Source organism: Cydia pomonella, chromosome 24 (assembly GCF_033807575.1).
Source record: "Cydia pomonella isolate Wapato2018A chromosome 24, ilCydPomo1, whole genome shotgun sequence".
NCBI classification, from domain to species: Eukaryota; Metazoa; Arthropoda; class Insecta; order Lepidoptera; family Tortricidae; genus Cydia; species Cydia pomonella.
This window is the reverse complement of record NC_084726.1, coordinates 9,981,696-9,996,538: the sequence shown is the minus strand read 5'-3', so window position 1 is coordinate 9,996,538 and position 14,843 is coordinate 9,981,696. Positions and strand designations below refer to the sequence as shown.

The 14,843-nt window shown below is 37.5% G+C and overlaps 1 long non-coding RNA gene and 1 other non-coding gene across 2 annotated transcripts; one reads left to right on the top strand and one right to left on the bottom strand.

Moving 5' to 3' along the window:
• Nucleotides 1-1,590: 1,590 nt before the first annotated feature.
• On the top strand, nt 1,591-4,531 carry LOC133531160 (uncharacterized). Its single transcript, XR_009801484.1, has 2 exons — nt 1,591-3,398; nt 4,072-4,531. It is a non-coding gene; the product is annotated as an uncharacterized LOC133531160 (long non-coding RNA).
• A 9,729-nt stretch (nt 4,532-14,260) lies between these two features.
• Nucleotides 14,261-14,453, bottom strand: LOC133531237 (U2 spliceosomal RNA). The gene has a single exon (XR_009801510.1). It is a non-coding gene; the product is annotated as a U2 spliceosomal RNA (small nuclear RNA).
• Between the last annotated feature and the right edge of the window lie 390 nt (nt 14,454-14,843).

Here is a 14,843-nt window from a genome sequence, read left to right as displayed (position 1 = left end):
GAAGAATCGAGGGAATTTCTTAAATGCTATAGGCATATATGTAGTACTTATTGGATTTTCATCAACATATTATCAACTTTTATTCACAAAAGTGACATTTAATGATGTGGAACTACTGATGTTGACCAGAACGGAACTCCAACGCGTGCAATTTTTCTTCGTTAAGTTTGTACCAAGTAAGGTTCTTGAGAAACATTTTTGTCAAAGTACAGTTCTGATGATGGGTTTCATGAAGAATCGAGGGAATTCCTAAAATCTTATAGGCATACATGTAATAATTTCTGGGATTTTATTTACATATCAAGCATTTTTATTAAAAAATTGTCATTTGACTAAGTGTAACAGCTGATGTTGACCAGAATGGAACTCGCCAACTCGCGCGCGATTTGTTTTATTAGTTAAGTTTGTAGCAAGTAAGTTTTAAGTACTAAGGTTTTTAGGAACATTCGTGTCAAGGTAAAGGTCTGATGATGGGTCCCATGAAGAATCGAGGGAATTTCTTAAATGTTATAGGTATATATATATAGTACTTATTGGATTTTCATCAACATATTATCAAGTTTTATTCACAAAAGTGACATTTGATGATGTGGAACTACTGATGTTGACCAAAACGGAACTCCAACGCGCGCAATTTTTCTTCGTTGTTAAGTTTGTAGCGAGTAAGGTTCTCAAGAAACATTTTTGTCGAAGTACAGTTCTGATGATGTGTTTCATGAGAAAGCGACGGAACTCCTCATTCTCCTCAATTTTTATAGGTATATAGTAATTTTGGATTTTCATCAATATCTTTAGCTTTTTTTATTCACATTAGTGGCATTTGATGAAGTGGAACTAGTGATGTTGACTAAAACGGAACTCTTCAACGCGTGAGATTTTATTCTTTTTTTGTTTGTTGTGATATAAGAGGCAAACTAGCAGACGAATCAACTGATGGTAAGCAATTACCGCTGGCCATGGACATCTGTTACACCATAGGGATTGTAAGTGCGGTGCCGGCATTTAAGATAGGAATACGCTCTTCTTTCCTTAAAGTTTTAAAGATCGTATTGGGCCGGAAATACCGCATGCGACAGATCATTTCATAGTTTAGCTGTATGAGGCAGGAAGTTTCTAGAGAAATGCACAGTTGAGGATTGCCAACCATCTAAGTGGTGAAGATATAAATGATGTAGCGTAAAGCGGCGACGGAAAGAGGCGGCAGAGATTAATCCGAACAATTCCTCGGAACTTTTAAGTTTGTAGAAAGTAAGGTTCTTAAGAAATATCTGTACTAGACACCAGTGTCTAGTGTCTAGGTCTGATGATGGACACCTCAAACCTTATAGAAATACATATAGTTTTTTTTTTCATCAATATCTCTAGGTGTTTTATTTAAAAAAAGTTATATTTGATCAAGTGGAACTGCTGATGTTGTCCAGAACGGAACTTTTCAACGCACGCGTTTTGTATTCTTTATTAAGCTTGTAGCGAGTAACGTTCTTAAGGTGTATTTATATCAATGTTCAGTTCTGATGATGGGTTTCATAAATAATCGAGGGAATTCCTGACATCTTATAATTTCTGGATTTTTATTTACATATGGCTGGCCAAAATGGAACTCGCCAATTCGCGCGCGATATGTTTTATTTGTTTATTTTGTAGCAAGTAAAGTTCTTGAAGACATTTGTGTCATAAGGTCTAGTTCTGAGGATGGGTTCCATGAGAAATCGAAGAAATTCCTCAAATCTTATAGGCATACAATACATACAGTAATGTTTGGATTCTCGTCAACATATCAAGCATTTTTATTTAAACAAGTTAGTGATATTGACCAGAACGGAACTCTTCAACGCGCGCGATTCTTATTCTTTGTTAAGTTTGTAGCAAGCTAGGTTCTTAGGAAACATTTGTGTCAAGGTCCAGTTCTGATGATGGATTCAATGAGGAATTGAGGATTTTAAATCGATTTGAATTCACAATTAGGAGGATTTTCGTCAACATATCAAGTTTTTTTTATTTGAACAAGTGACATTTGATGAAGTGAAACTGCTGATATTACTGAAACTATGCTGATACTGCTGAAATGGAACTCTTCAACGACAAGTATTTTACCTTAGGCGTTTTTTTTATTTTATTTCGTTTATAGCATGTAAGGCTTTTAAGGAACATTTGTGTCAAGGTCCAGTTCTGATGATAGGTTCTACGAGAAACTGAAGGAGCTTCTCATATTGTATAGGATAGGCATACATATAGTCATTTTAGGATTTTCATCAATATTATAAGCATTTTTACTCAATAAAGTGACATTTGTTGAAGTAGAATTGCTGATGAAGAACGGAACACCTCAACGACTTCCAGATTCTTTATTTTTATTACTCTTCTTTCTTTTTCATTATTCTTAGAACAGGTATTTCTACGAAGTGAACCGAACTGCTACTATTAAAAGTAGGTAGGTAGGTAGGTTAAATAGGTTAAAACTGTAAGGATTATTATGTATAAGTAGTTTCTTTTAATTAAACATAGGTAAGTAATTCTATTTAAGTATAAGTATCTTTAAAAAAACATCAATCGACTCTTATCTGTCACTAGTTCCAGTTTCAGAGTATAAAATCCGGGTACACAGCCACGGCTAGCCGGGTAGCCAGACAGTTCGAATACGGACAAGTTATTGTGAATAAAAAATCTTATCGTCTTGCAAAAGTTAATGTCATAAATGTATAGGTTTCGAATACATGAATATAAAGTGAAAATGCTGGTAAAAGTATTAGTTTTTATCATTAACCATTTTATATCCCAACAAAACTGTTACCCTTACAAAAATAAAATGCTTTCATTACCTAATGTAGGTTACGTTAGGTAATAAATAAATAAATATGTACATAGGACAATCTTACACAGATTGGCCCCAAACTAATCAAAGCTTGTACTATGGGTACTAGGCGACGTTAAACATACTTATTTAGATAAATATATATTTACGTATATACATAGAAAACACGCAAGCCTTAGGAACAAATATCTGTATTCATCACACAAAGAAATGCCCTTACGCGATTCAAACTCGGGACCATCGGCTTCATAGGCAGGGTCACTACCCACTAGGCCAAACCGGTCGGCAAAAGGTAAAGATAATTAGGTAAAGACAATGAATAATTAAACGTATTATAAATTGACACCAATATCCATCAAATAGTATAACTAGGTATGCTAAGAGCGGGCTTCAGGCCATTACGTCGCACCTTTAGAATTAAATTAATTTGACTCAAAAAGTACGACTACTTTATATATGTAGTTTGGTAGAACAGTAAGAACTCACTATATGTGTCTCTTTTTCATGCGGTGAAATCCCCCCACCCGGAAAGGATAGCGACGCCCATTTTATCGACTCTCGAGTCGACTCCAATCTGATACTAATAGTAAGTAAGTACTTACTTAGTAAGCAAATTGTAGTAGTTATCCCTTCTTAGTAAAAGGAAGTATTGTAAAGATACTACTTTTTAACCGACTTCAAAAACTTTTTTTTTGTATATATGTTAAGTAAGATCTTCGACATTTCTGAACCAATGTTGAAAATTAGTTATCGTTTGAAAGTGGGTGTATAGTTCCAAGATGGTCCTATTTTTGACAAAACCACGAGGAATTAAGGGAACTCCCCAAATCTTATAGGCGTTTTTTAGTTTCATCAACAGACCAGGCATTGCCATTCAAAAAAGTGCTATTTGAAGAAGTGGAACTTCTGATCAGGACCAGAAAAGAACTCTTTAACGATGCGTATTTTCACGCTAGACGATTTGTCTTCTTTGTTATGTTTGTAAAGAAGCTACTTGCTTAACGAGGTTTAAGGAATATTTGTGTAAAGGTCTAGCTTAAATCATGGGTTCCATGAGGAATTGAGGCAACCTCTCAATTCTTGATGGAACGTAAAACTGTTTATTGACATAATTTTCGATAGGTATCCCATCTGCTCTAATTTACCCCACTTGAAAAAAAAGGTACTTACATGAAAAAAAAAACTTCTCTTAAAAATAGGAAACCGACTTGAAACATAGGTATTAGAAAACATTACAAAAACTGTTATTGTATTTTCAGAAACCATACGGAAATAATGAGGATGCATCGACATAAGAAGAATCGAACATGGGCAAGATAAAGTTCAAGAAAAAAGCAAATATAATGTGTACTTGTGTGTAGTCAAAGAAAGTTGAAAAATAAAGCATAATTAATGGCCATAGAATACAGAACCGATACACGAACATTAAGACTATTAAAAATAGACATATAGGTTGATCGTACTACTCGTACTAATGTATATCTTTTGTTCAATTATATTATTGCATTAAAGTTAGATTCTCTAGATATATATTATTCATAGGTTCTGTATTCTATACGAATTGTTTCAGTGTAATTATTGTACTAAATACCGTTGACCGCCTGTCAACAGTATTTATTTCTACATTACTATCACAGAAGATTTTAGGCCCTACCGTACAGTTTTTGAATTAGTATTTACTATGGACAAATATAGCGAAATGTGAGTTTTTACCTAAAATATCAATCTTTTGTGAACGTGGTGTAGAGTATATACCGCCTAAGACTGAAGTAGCTACGCGGGTTACGTTTTAAAAATAGAATCGTGTTCATGGTCGGCCCATGGTAAAAATAATTAGGTACCCGTAGACCCGCTGGTGAACACTGTTTATGATAACACTTAAAATAAACCCCGTGGACCCACCAGGAGAACATATTGGAGAGACTAGAGATAATACACCGCTTTAACATCTGGTCGCACTCGGCATTGACATCTGGCGTCTAGATGGCGGGTGGACCTCAGCGAATTTCAAAGAAATATTTATAAACATCCAATGACGTTCGGCTCGGACACCAGATCTTCAATCTCCTGATTCCTGTGGAGTCTCCAGGTTCCATCCTCTCCACGTGTGAGTCCTAGGATTTTTCGCGCTGCCAGACTCCGATGACTCGGGCACGTAGTCCAGATGGGTGAGGATCGTGCAGCCTGGAGGGCGTACTCTGAAGTTCCAAATGGCCGAAGACCGTCTAGACGTCCTAGGTAGGTCCCGCTGGAGAGACGAAATGCAAAAAGACCTTAGCGAACTCGGCGCCGTCGACTAGATGGAAACGGTTTTGGACAGAGAAGCATGGCGGTCTTTGGTGTCGGAGGCCAAGATCCACTTCGGGTCGCTGCGCCATAGCAGTAAGTATTTATAAACATACTGTACCTTCTGTGTACCTAACCCAAAACGAGATATTTAAGAAAAAGTCCACCCGCCATTCTGACGTCAGGATTGCGGTTGGACCTATGAAATCTTGCATTATACCGCACTAAAAGTATGCAGTTATATGGTACAGTCGCCATCAGATATATCGGAGTGGCCGAGGTGCTCAAAGATCTCTAAACACGCACTCTAACCTCTTGACAGTAGAGGCATGTTCAGATATTCGTGGGTACCTTGGCCGCTCCGATATATATGATGGTGACTGTACCTTCAGTGTACCTCTGTAAATAGAAATAGAAACCGGTGTACCTCTCCCCAAAACAAGCTAGGCTAAGCTCATGCACAATATAACTGCATACTTTTATTGCGGTATAATGCAAGATTTCATAGGTCCACCCGCCATCCTGACGTCAGGTTGGCGGGTGGACCGTTTTGTAAAATATCTCGTTTTGGGGAAAGGTACACTGGTTTCTATTAAAGGTACGCTGAGGTACACAGAAGGTACAATATGTTTATAAATATTTCTTTGAAATTCGCTGAGGTCCACCGCCATCCTGACGCTTACCATATATCTAAGGACCGACCTTAGGGGCAATAACGATAGTGCTAGTTCAGTTGTGTCATTCACAAATTCGAGCCAGTCGTGCTGTCTAACGCAACTAGATGCGTGCGTAATGCGAACTCATCAACCAATCACGTTGTGGTACTTGTGGCGTTAGACTGCACGATTGGCTCAAACTCGTGTGCGTAACACCGCTGTACTGGCCCCATTCTTATTGCCCGTAAGGCCCGTCCTCAGATATATTATGTCAATGACACAGTCGCGATTTTAAAAAATCACATCGCTTCTGCTACCAAGTTGTTGAGCATAACGTTGTCCTATCCATAGGTTCCATCTGTCCAGTAGGATCCACCATCTCGATCCACCAGTTTGAAGAGATTGTTACTTAACTGATGGATCGAGATAATGAAACCTACTGAATAGAGCGGGTCGATTGGATATAACAAAGTACGCTTATATGAAACGCTACTCCGGTGTGCGAGTGAGACAGTCAGGCCAATTTGAACTTGCATTTGACAGAAAACTGTCTCCATCAAACGCTACCAGTTCCATTGCCGGCCTCTTCGCTGCCTTCTATAGTGGTTCAATCGTACCTTGCTTATGAATAAAAAGGGGCGTGCACACCGATATTAGAGTAATATTGGAATCATATCAGTTAGTTGCGGGCGTCTCGCTCGCACAAATACATGCGTATAAGTGCGAAATGAACGCACGAATGACAGCTAACTGGTATCATTCCAATATTATTCTAAAATTGGTTTAATGTCAGTTGCACTTTCGAATTGGCCTACATAGCGATTTCCTTAGCCTGCACACCGGATCGGCGTGTGGGCCGGCATCTAGCTAATGTAAAGCCACCTCATTAGGTGCTTTTAGCCTTTTGAACGGCAAGAACACCTAAAGATGTGGTGAGAGAAAGCCGCGCGTCCCTCATGCACTGCACTAGCTTTACAGCTTGCATTGCGACCAATGTATGCCGCTCACCGCCCCGCCGGTCGCGTGGGTCCAATCCGCGGCCCTAGAAGACGTACTTTACATATAAACAAGAGCACGCGAGCATTTTGCGAGTTGTGTATGTGTACTTGTGTTATCTAGGCGCACAAACGGTTACAATAACAAGAAGTGTACACCGCGTGTGCAGTCCAACACGGGAGCACGGGTGCGATTCGAAAATAACGCGCTAGCGACGCATTACGACATTGATATTTTACCCTTTGAACGCCATAACAAAAACGTTACTCACATGCCAAGGTCACGTGCGCAAGTGAGCTTGAAAGTGCATGAGTATTACATTAGGGACTTTGACAGCGATTAAAACAGCTATAATCATTAATGTGTTCATGGCCCTTAAATCATGTCTAGTGACGGCGCCTTTAGGTGTTCTTGACGTTCAAAAGGTTAAGGGCGTGTGCTAGCTGGCCCTAGTGCACGGAGCGGGCAAACACGCGCAGGTGCCTTTGTAAGTAAAATCAGTCGCACGCGTCCGCGCCAGTTAGCGTTGCTCATACTGTAAGCCGCACGCCCGCTCCATGCACACGCGCGACGTTGCGGACGCCCTATGCCCTAAACCTTACTTGAAAGTGCTAAGGTTACTCTGACAGCGGCTATATCAGCTATAATGTATTTATGACGCTTTGAGCATAGCTAGTTACGACGCCTTAAGATATTCTTGGCCTTCAAAAGGTTAAGGGCGTTTGCTAGCTGGCGCGAGTGCACGGAGCGGGTGCACGCGCGCGGGTGCCTTTGTAGGTAAAATTCGTCGCACGCGTCCGCGCCAGCTAGCGTCGCCAGTTACTGTTTTTCGTTAACCCGCTCCAGCTAGCAAACTAATCGCAAATGGTCCGAGATTGGCGCAATAACCATGCATTCCCTTATCTGGATCTGGATGCACCTATTCACCATGCTTGCTTTAAAGTAACTTGTCGACTCGTCCTGATAATATTTGTGCGACCGTGAAGAAAATCTATGCCGTCACTTATTTTTCAATTTATATGAAATAAAGATGTTAAATGTATTCAAAAGTTTTTATTTAATAAGGTATGTATAAGTGCTCTGTGCATCCGCACCAGCTAGCGGTGCCCTTAGCAAACCAATCGCAAATGGTCCGACATTGGCGCAATAACCATGCATTCTCTTATCTGGATCTGGATGCACCTATTCACTAGAAAATGTATGCCGTCAGTTATTTTTCAATTTATATGAAATAAAGGTGTTAAATGTATTCAAAAGTTTTTATTTCATACGTATATATAATGGAACGAAATACAGCTACTATCTTAGCTTGGCAAACAGTTAAGAGTCGCTGATGCTTGTAATGTATTCACTGCGTTAATTTTAGGTTTAAGATTCTTTATTCTCACTAAGAATTTGACAATTCACTTACATGAGAACTTAAAACTACACAATTTAATCCTGCTTCATATGGCAAACGAAGGGAACGTTGCTTTGAACCGCGGCGCAATCTCAAATGTTTCACGTTTACACAATTTTCCTGCAGAGAGACAAAACAAGTATGTACATAGTACCTTTTTACGATTTATTTTATCGTAACATATAAACTTAGATTTATTTTCTTGCTGCTAATTATGGTACTCCATAAATACATTTACTTACCTACTTATTGCTTAGGAATCTTATTTCATGTTTAATAATAAGTTTATATAACGTTTCTAGCGGGACATAACGCGAACTTTAAAAAATATAATGCTTTTTCTACCTTTATCACTCGAATATGTAAGAGCAAGAGAGATAAATAGACGACACTTACTCGTTCAAGGTAACAACTCGTTTTATTGTCAAAGTTCCGAATTAAACAAACTTATTCTTCGGTGACATTTTTAAGCGTTTATAAGCGACTATACGGATCCAGCATTTGCCGCTCATTCGGTTCTCCTATTGCACGCAAGATGTCAGTACTAGAGAGGATTTGAAAAATCATAATTAAGTAGTTTAGTGCCATTTATTGAGCGGTAATAATTTAAAAATATATATAAATTACTTTTTCATTATATTTCAGGCATGCAAAGTGATGTAAATGGTTACAAAAGTAACCCTATATGAATGACATTTTTTAGTTCCAGTTTACGCCGCAGCGCATGATCAAAATTATTAATATCATCTTCCCTGGACACTTTCGGTCTTTGGTGTCATATAAGTAATTAATGCTTAATTGAAGACCTTCCAAATAGGATAAAACTCAATTGTATATACCACTAGTAAAAATTACCCAAACGGCTACCAAGGCTCCATCTAGTGCCAGGTAGAACAAACAAAGCGGCATTTACCACACTTAATTAACGAGGAAACTAGTTTTATTACCGCCCCTGCAAGCATTTGAGTGCAAGTATATATATATTAAAATACCTTATAAAAATGTCTTTTAAATGATATATATGGCTTGAGTATACAAGCAAGTTTCAGTGTTTAATAGCAGTATTTTTAATTCAAGCATATGTTTTATCAACTAATTCCAGCCCTGTACGTACTTAAACGTAAGTAGTGGTAAACAGAAATCTAGAATTTCTCATATTCTTTCATACAAAACACCTAACAACCGGCTACATAACAAGTACTTTGTAAAACAACCGTTTATATTGACAACTCTTTTTTTTAAATTGCTCAGTCCCTGCAAGTTATCCAAAGTTGGTGTCATACAATAAAATAATGCTAAGAGTAAACCCTTTCAAACGAGATATGTCTCAACAGTATACATCCATGGGACAAATTGCCCATTCTCCTTTAAATCGTACAAGCCACAAAAATAATTACTACTATAGTATTTTTTTAATTAGCATGGGTACGGTGCGTTTTGAGGTTATAAATGTATGGAGACGACATCTGTTACCATTGCCATGCAGTTTGAAAAATATAAGTTGATGACATATATCTATACTCTGTATCTTTAAGTATTTAAATAAAAATAAACAAACAATCTGTACATTTTCGGGTTTCGGGGTCGGGGGATAACCAACCAAATACAAAACAGCCTGGATCTGTGACTGAACCTGACTTTAAACCTACATTATTTGATCATGTAATGTTTTCATCCCTCAACTTTTCGGGATCAATTTGAAGGTAGATTTTGTTTACTTTAATTTAATTACCTAAAATACAGAGTATAAGGTCAGGATTAACGGGCATTAAGAATGGTGTTAGTTCAGCGGTGTCACTCACGAATTCGAGCCAATCGTTCAGTCTAACGCAACTAGTCTCGACCAATCGCGCGCGTGATGCGAACTCAACAACCAATCGCGTTGTAGCGTTAGACTGCACGATTGGCTCGAATTCGTGTGCGTGACACCGCCGTACTGGCCCCGTTCTTATTGCCCGTAAGGCACGTCCTTAGATATATGTCAATGGTTGATATACTAGATCTTTATGTTCAAGATCTTATGAGCGTGTTCAAGTATTTTTCAGCTTTTTACTAGCCTAGTGTACTAGAAATTTAGGAGACTAGTGTTCGAATCTTAAGTCTTTTTTTTAGTAACTGGCTTGTAAATCTAGTTTTCTGAAGAGGTTTAGCTAACCGGTAATTTTAGCTTATTTATATTTTACGTCGGTTTAAGGTTGTTAATTTAAAGCATTTAAACAATTATGTGTCCGCAGCTAGCTTGGCTGAATTTCACCTTCCCATACAAACGGAGTTGCGTTCTCATTTTAAAACTACTTCTTGGATTGTAATGAAACTTTGCACATACAATGACATGAGGGCTAAAATTATGCCTATCGTACGCGGCGTGTAATCGTGAACCTTGTCGGTACGCATGAAGGTTGATATTGGGCTGTAGCCGCGCGCGTCATATGACGTCTTTGGCGGTCAAAAGGTTAAACCATGGTATCTGAAGCTAAATAAACGAATTACAGGACTAAATATACATTATTCTATTGTAAGTACAAAGTTTCAGAGCAATGTAGCTAGTCGTTTTAGAATGAGAGCGTAACTACGTTTGTATGCCGAGCTTGCTGCGGACTCTGAAGAACATTAGGAGAATGATTTGCTTTATAATAGGAATAATTATATTTTGTTTAATTAGATGGCTTTTCCATAATTTGTCTCGTTTTTATACATAAAGGCACTACGTTAAGGTACATTGTTGGCAGCGAAGGCGCTGCCGCCCTAATGAATAGCCGGGTCCACACAGAGCGAGCAGACGCGCGAGGCAATTTCCTCACGCACGAACCAGCCAGTGTAGACTCGCTCGTATGCTCGCTCTGTGTGGACCCGGCTATTCAATTAGAATAGAAATAAACCGACAATGTGCTTTTGCCTGACTTTGTCACATTTGATGGTTCCTTGGACTGCCAATTAAAATATCTAAGGCATGAGGCATACTTCTGTTAATTCTGTTATGTTTTGAGTTTGAATTATACCCGTTTGATTCCATTTCTAAAATATTAAATGAAAATGTATGAGATTATAGCATAATAAAATGTTGAGCCAACTATTGTTCAGTGTGTTTTTGTATGTTTTTTTCCAATGTATGTTACTTTAAGAATCTTCATCTTTTCAATGATAACGCTACAAAATAGATTATGAAAACTATAGGTACCTATTAGGTAGGTATTTTCACACGATCAAAGAGAATTAAGAAGACCAAGAGTGCTCACTCCATACAACGGTTTTGTTACAAAAAATACTATTATTTTCGTAGTCTACATCTAGCGTCAAGTAGCGGAACTCTCAGTACTGCTACTCGACAATAGATGCCGCGGCAAACAAAAACTCTAATGCTCAACTATTTTCCGCTAATATTATAACAGTAACCGCAACTCTTTTTTCACCTCCTACACTTAAGTTATTTTAAAAAATGTCCAGAATTTATACGCGTGTCTGTGACCATTTCATGCCCTTTGACTGTATTTTGTATGTTATATTTTGTTCTAACTATTTGTTATTGTATCTGCCAATAGCCATTGAATTTGAATGACAACATCTCGAATAAGTTGTCAATTGGTACTTGCTATATTGAGAGTGAATTCGATATGTATGTAGAGTTGCGCCATTTTTATAACGATTTTATAATTTTTAATATGAGATGTTAATAAAATGCTGTTGAAATTTGATAAACTCCATGTTTTAACAAGTATTGTTAACAATAACAGTTTTGAATGATTCACGGTTAGTTTCACTAGACTTAAATCGACCGGTTATGTAAACCGTGATTACCTTTTCTATTGTGTTTTGAGCTCCCGATATTTCAACGCAGTTACATGCATGGTAACATGCCGGTAACTGCGTTGAAATATCGGGAGCTCAAAAGCAATACAAAAGGTAATCGCGGTCCATATCCCGGTCGATTTAAGTCTAGGTATTGTTAACTACTAGAAACTCGACATATTTTGACATTTAAGCTCGCCGGGTCGGCTGTACACGCTATTGGAATGTGCCACATTCTGTCGGCGATATTAGACAAGTGTTTGTCTTCATCCTATGTTTTCGTGTTGTTCAAAATGTTATAAAAGGTTTTGTATTATAATTATAATATAACATAAAGCAATGTATACTAAAGATATAATACGTGATGGATGTAATAATGAAAATGTATGTGTCTGGATTTTTTAGCAGTCCTTATAAACTTAACGAATGATTGTTGAAATATGATTAAAGTTTGTATCTGTTATGAATTCATGCAGTAATATGATTGCTTTTTATTATGTAAATGCTGTATTAATTTAAGAGCCCATCAACGTGCTCACTAGCGCCACTGGAAAATAATTGTGATTATGACCTCAAAATAAAAACGGCCGTTTTAACTTTGGACGTCTAGATTGACGAATCCAGCAACGTAAAAACTATTATGATGTATTCAAAAGGTACTTGAATACAAAATACAGTACGTAGCGGCCCCCTTTTTTTTTAAATATGTATCGTTAAATTTAAATAATCACAATTTTCCAGTGGCGCTAGTGAGTACGTTGATGGGCTCTGAATTGGAAAATCGCTCAAGAATTTTCCATTAAAGTTACGACAGCTACGTTCCCTTTTTTATGCCGCATGCCAAATTGACAGTAATTTATGTTAAAATCGATAATTATCAAACTATTCTTGATAATTATCCTTTCGTACCCTATTCTGTAAACGCTCAAAGTGTAGTATTTGTATTCCAAATAAATTCTGGTTCATGAAACCTTTATTAATAAACCATATCATAAATAAAATGTATTTTAATTTCTTTTGCGCCCCCTTTACCCCCTCCTCCATTTTTGAGAATGAGATGTCATTGTTGAATTCTGGAATACCTGTAATGTAATCGGTGTGCCTTTTTCTAACATTGATATTTGTGGTTTTCCATCAGTAATGGTATCCATGGGCATAAGGAACTTTCTCTATGGAGAACTTGACTTGGTTAAGACATCTCACAGGTGTTTATAAAATGCTTTCCACCTCTGCCTTCTTATGTACAGTCGAGTTCAATATGTATACATTTTTGTATCTTATTGCATTGGGTAGAGAAATGTATTCTTATTAATGAACTCGACTGTACATCTCTTTAAAGAGATTCTTTTCATTATATTATAGGATATTGACATTGGGAAATATTTTTACACAATTTTATTGTAGGTATATTAACCATTACTATGCCCTTCTGTTTTACTGATTATTGTAGGAGTGACAAACAAATTTCATAAAAAAATGATATAATATATATCAAATTCCTTAAATACATTCTTAACACGCTTTTATTAGGTCGACCTGTATGTAACTATGTAATGGAATCTAAGGTAACTAATTTAATCATCTTCCAAGGATCTTAGCGTCATGAAAATTGGCAGCTGTATGTAGTTCTGATGACAATACAATAATATAGTACTGTCGAACTGATCTGATGATGAAGCCGGAAAATATGAACTGGAACTTCATCATGGAACATCGTATTATAGCTGTTTGGATTTGTTAGAAAAGTCTTGAAATGACTTGACTACGATTAGGTTTCCAGGTCTGATAATAAAGCTGGAAGATAGGCACTGGCATTCCATGATGGAATATCGTATCATAGTCGTTGCACTTGTGAGAAAGGTCACGTAACCAATGAATTATTATTTTATGTTAATAATAATACTCTGAGAGCAAAATGGGGACTACGTTTGTCTCCATGAAGAAACGGTCCCCTTTCTTAAAAATATCACAATGTATAAATCTGTGGCCCTAGTGAAAAAGGGTACAAGTCTCTGGCAGCGCAGGTGTAAAGGGGTGTAAGTTCCACGTAACACTTATACCCTTATACACCTAAACTGCCAGAGACTTGTACCCTTTTTCACTAGGGCCACAGAAATAACTTCGTGCCTGAAATGCGTTTATTATGCTACTGTCTTCTTCTGCTTGCGACTTCAGTCTCTGTGGAATGATGAATATCACTTATCCTTCATTGGACCTTGAACCTTCTCCATAACAAATTTCGTCGTTTTAACGGTTGAAGAGGTAAGAACTCAATATGTGGGAGATCCAACTGTCCAACATGTATTTAAATATTGTTTTCTAATTAATGTGTGGGCCAATCCCGGCGGCACTGCAATGCCGGGCCGACCCGTGACGGGAGTGGAGCGAGCCCCGAACATCCCGTCGGTTTACAAAAATCAGTTTAATATACTGGTCCCTCAGTGAGGGAACTTTCAGATATTAAGCTGAAAAGAACAGATACTACACTTTGATCTTAGCCAAAAGGCCGAGAAGCGATAACACGATAAACTCGTTCGGAGAGGGTCATCGAATCAGGAAAAATCTTAACACCGCGATGTACGATTGCCGCTAGAGTAGCGCAGCGACATCTAGCGGCAAATTGGGTAAACCACTTCCACTGGCGTGCCCAATCAATTATGCATCTTATACTATGGAAATAAGATATAAAATCAAAACAACGTTCCTTAGTACGCGCCCTAGGTAGATCTGCTTTACATTACATAGTATTGAAATTCAGTAACTGATTATAATTGATAACATACAGAGTTAAATATTATATCTTTGCTGGTAACATAATGTATATTACTTTTGTATGTACATACAATATGATCAGTTAAGTGTCGCCTTATGAAGACGTGATTGATTTTTGTACGGGGGTTACCAATAA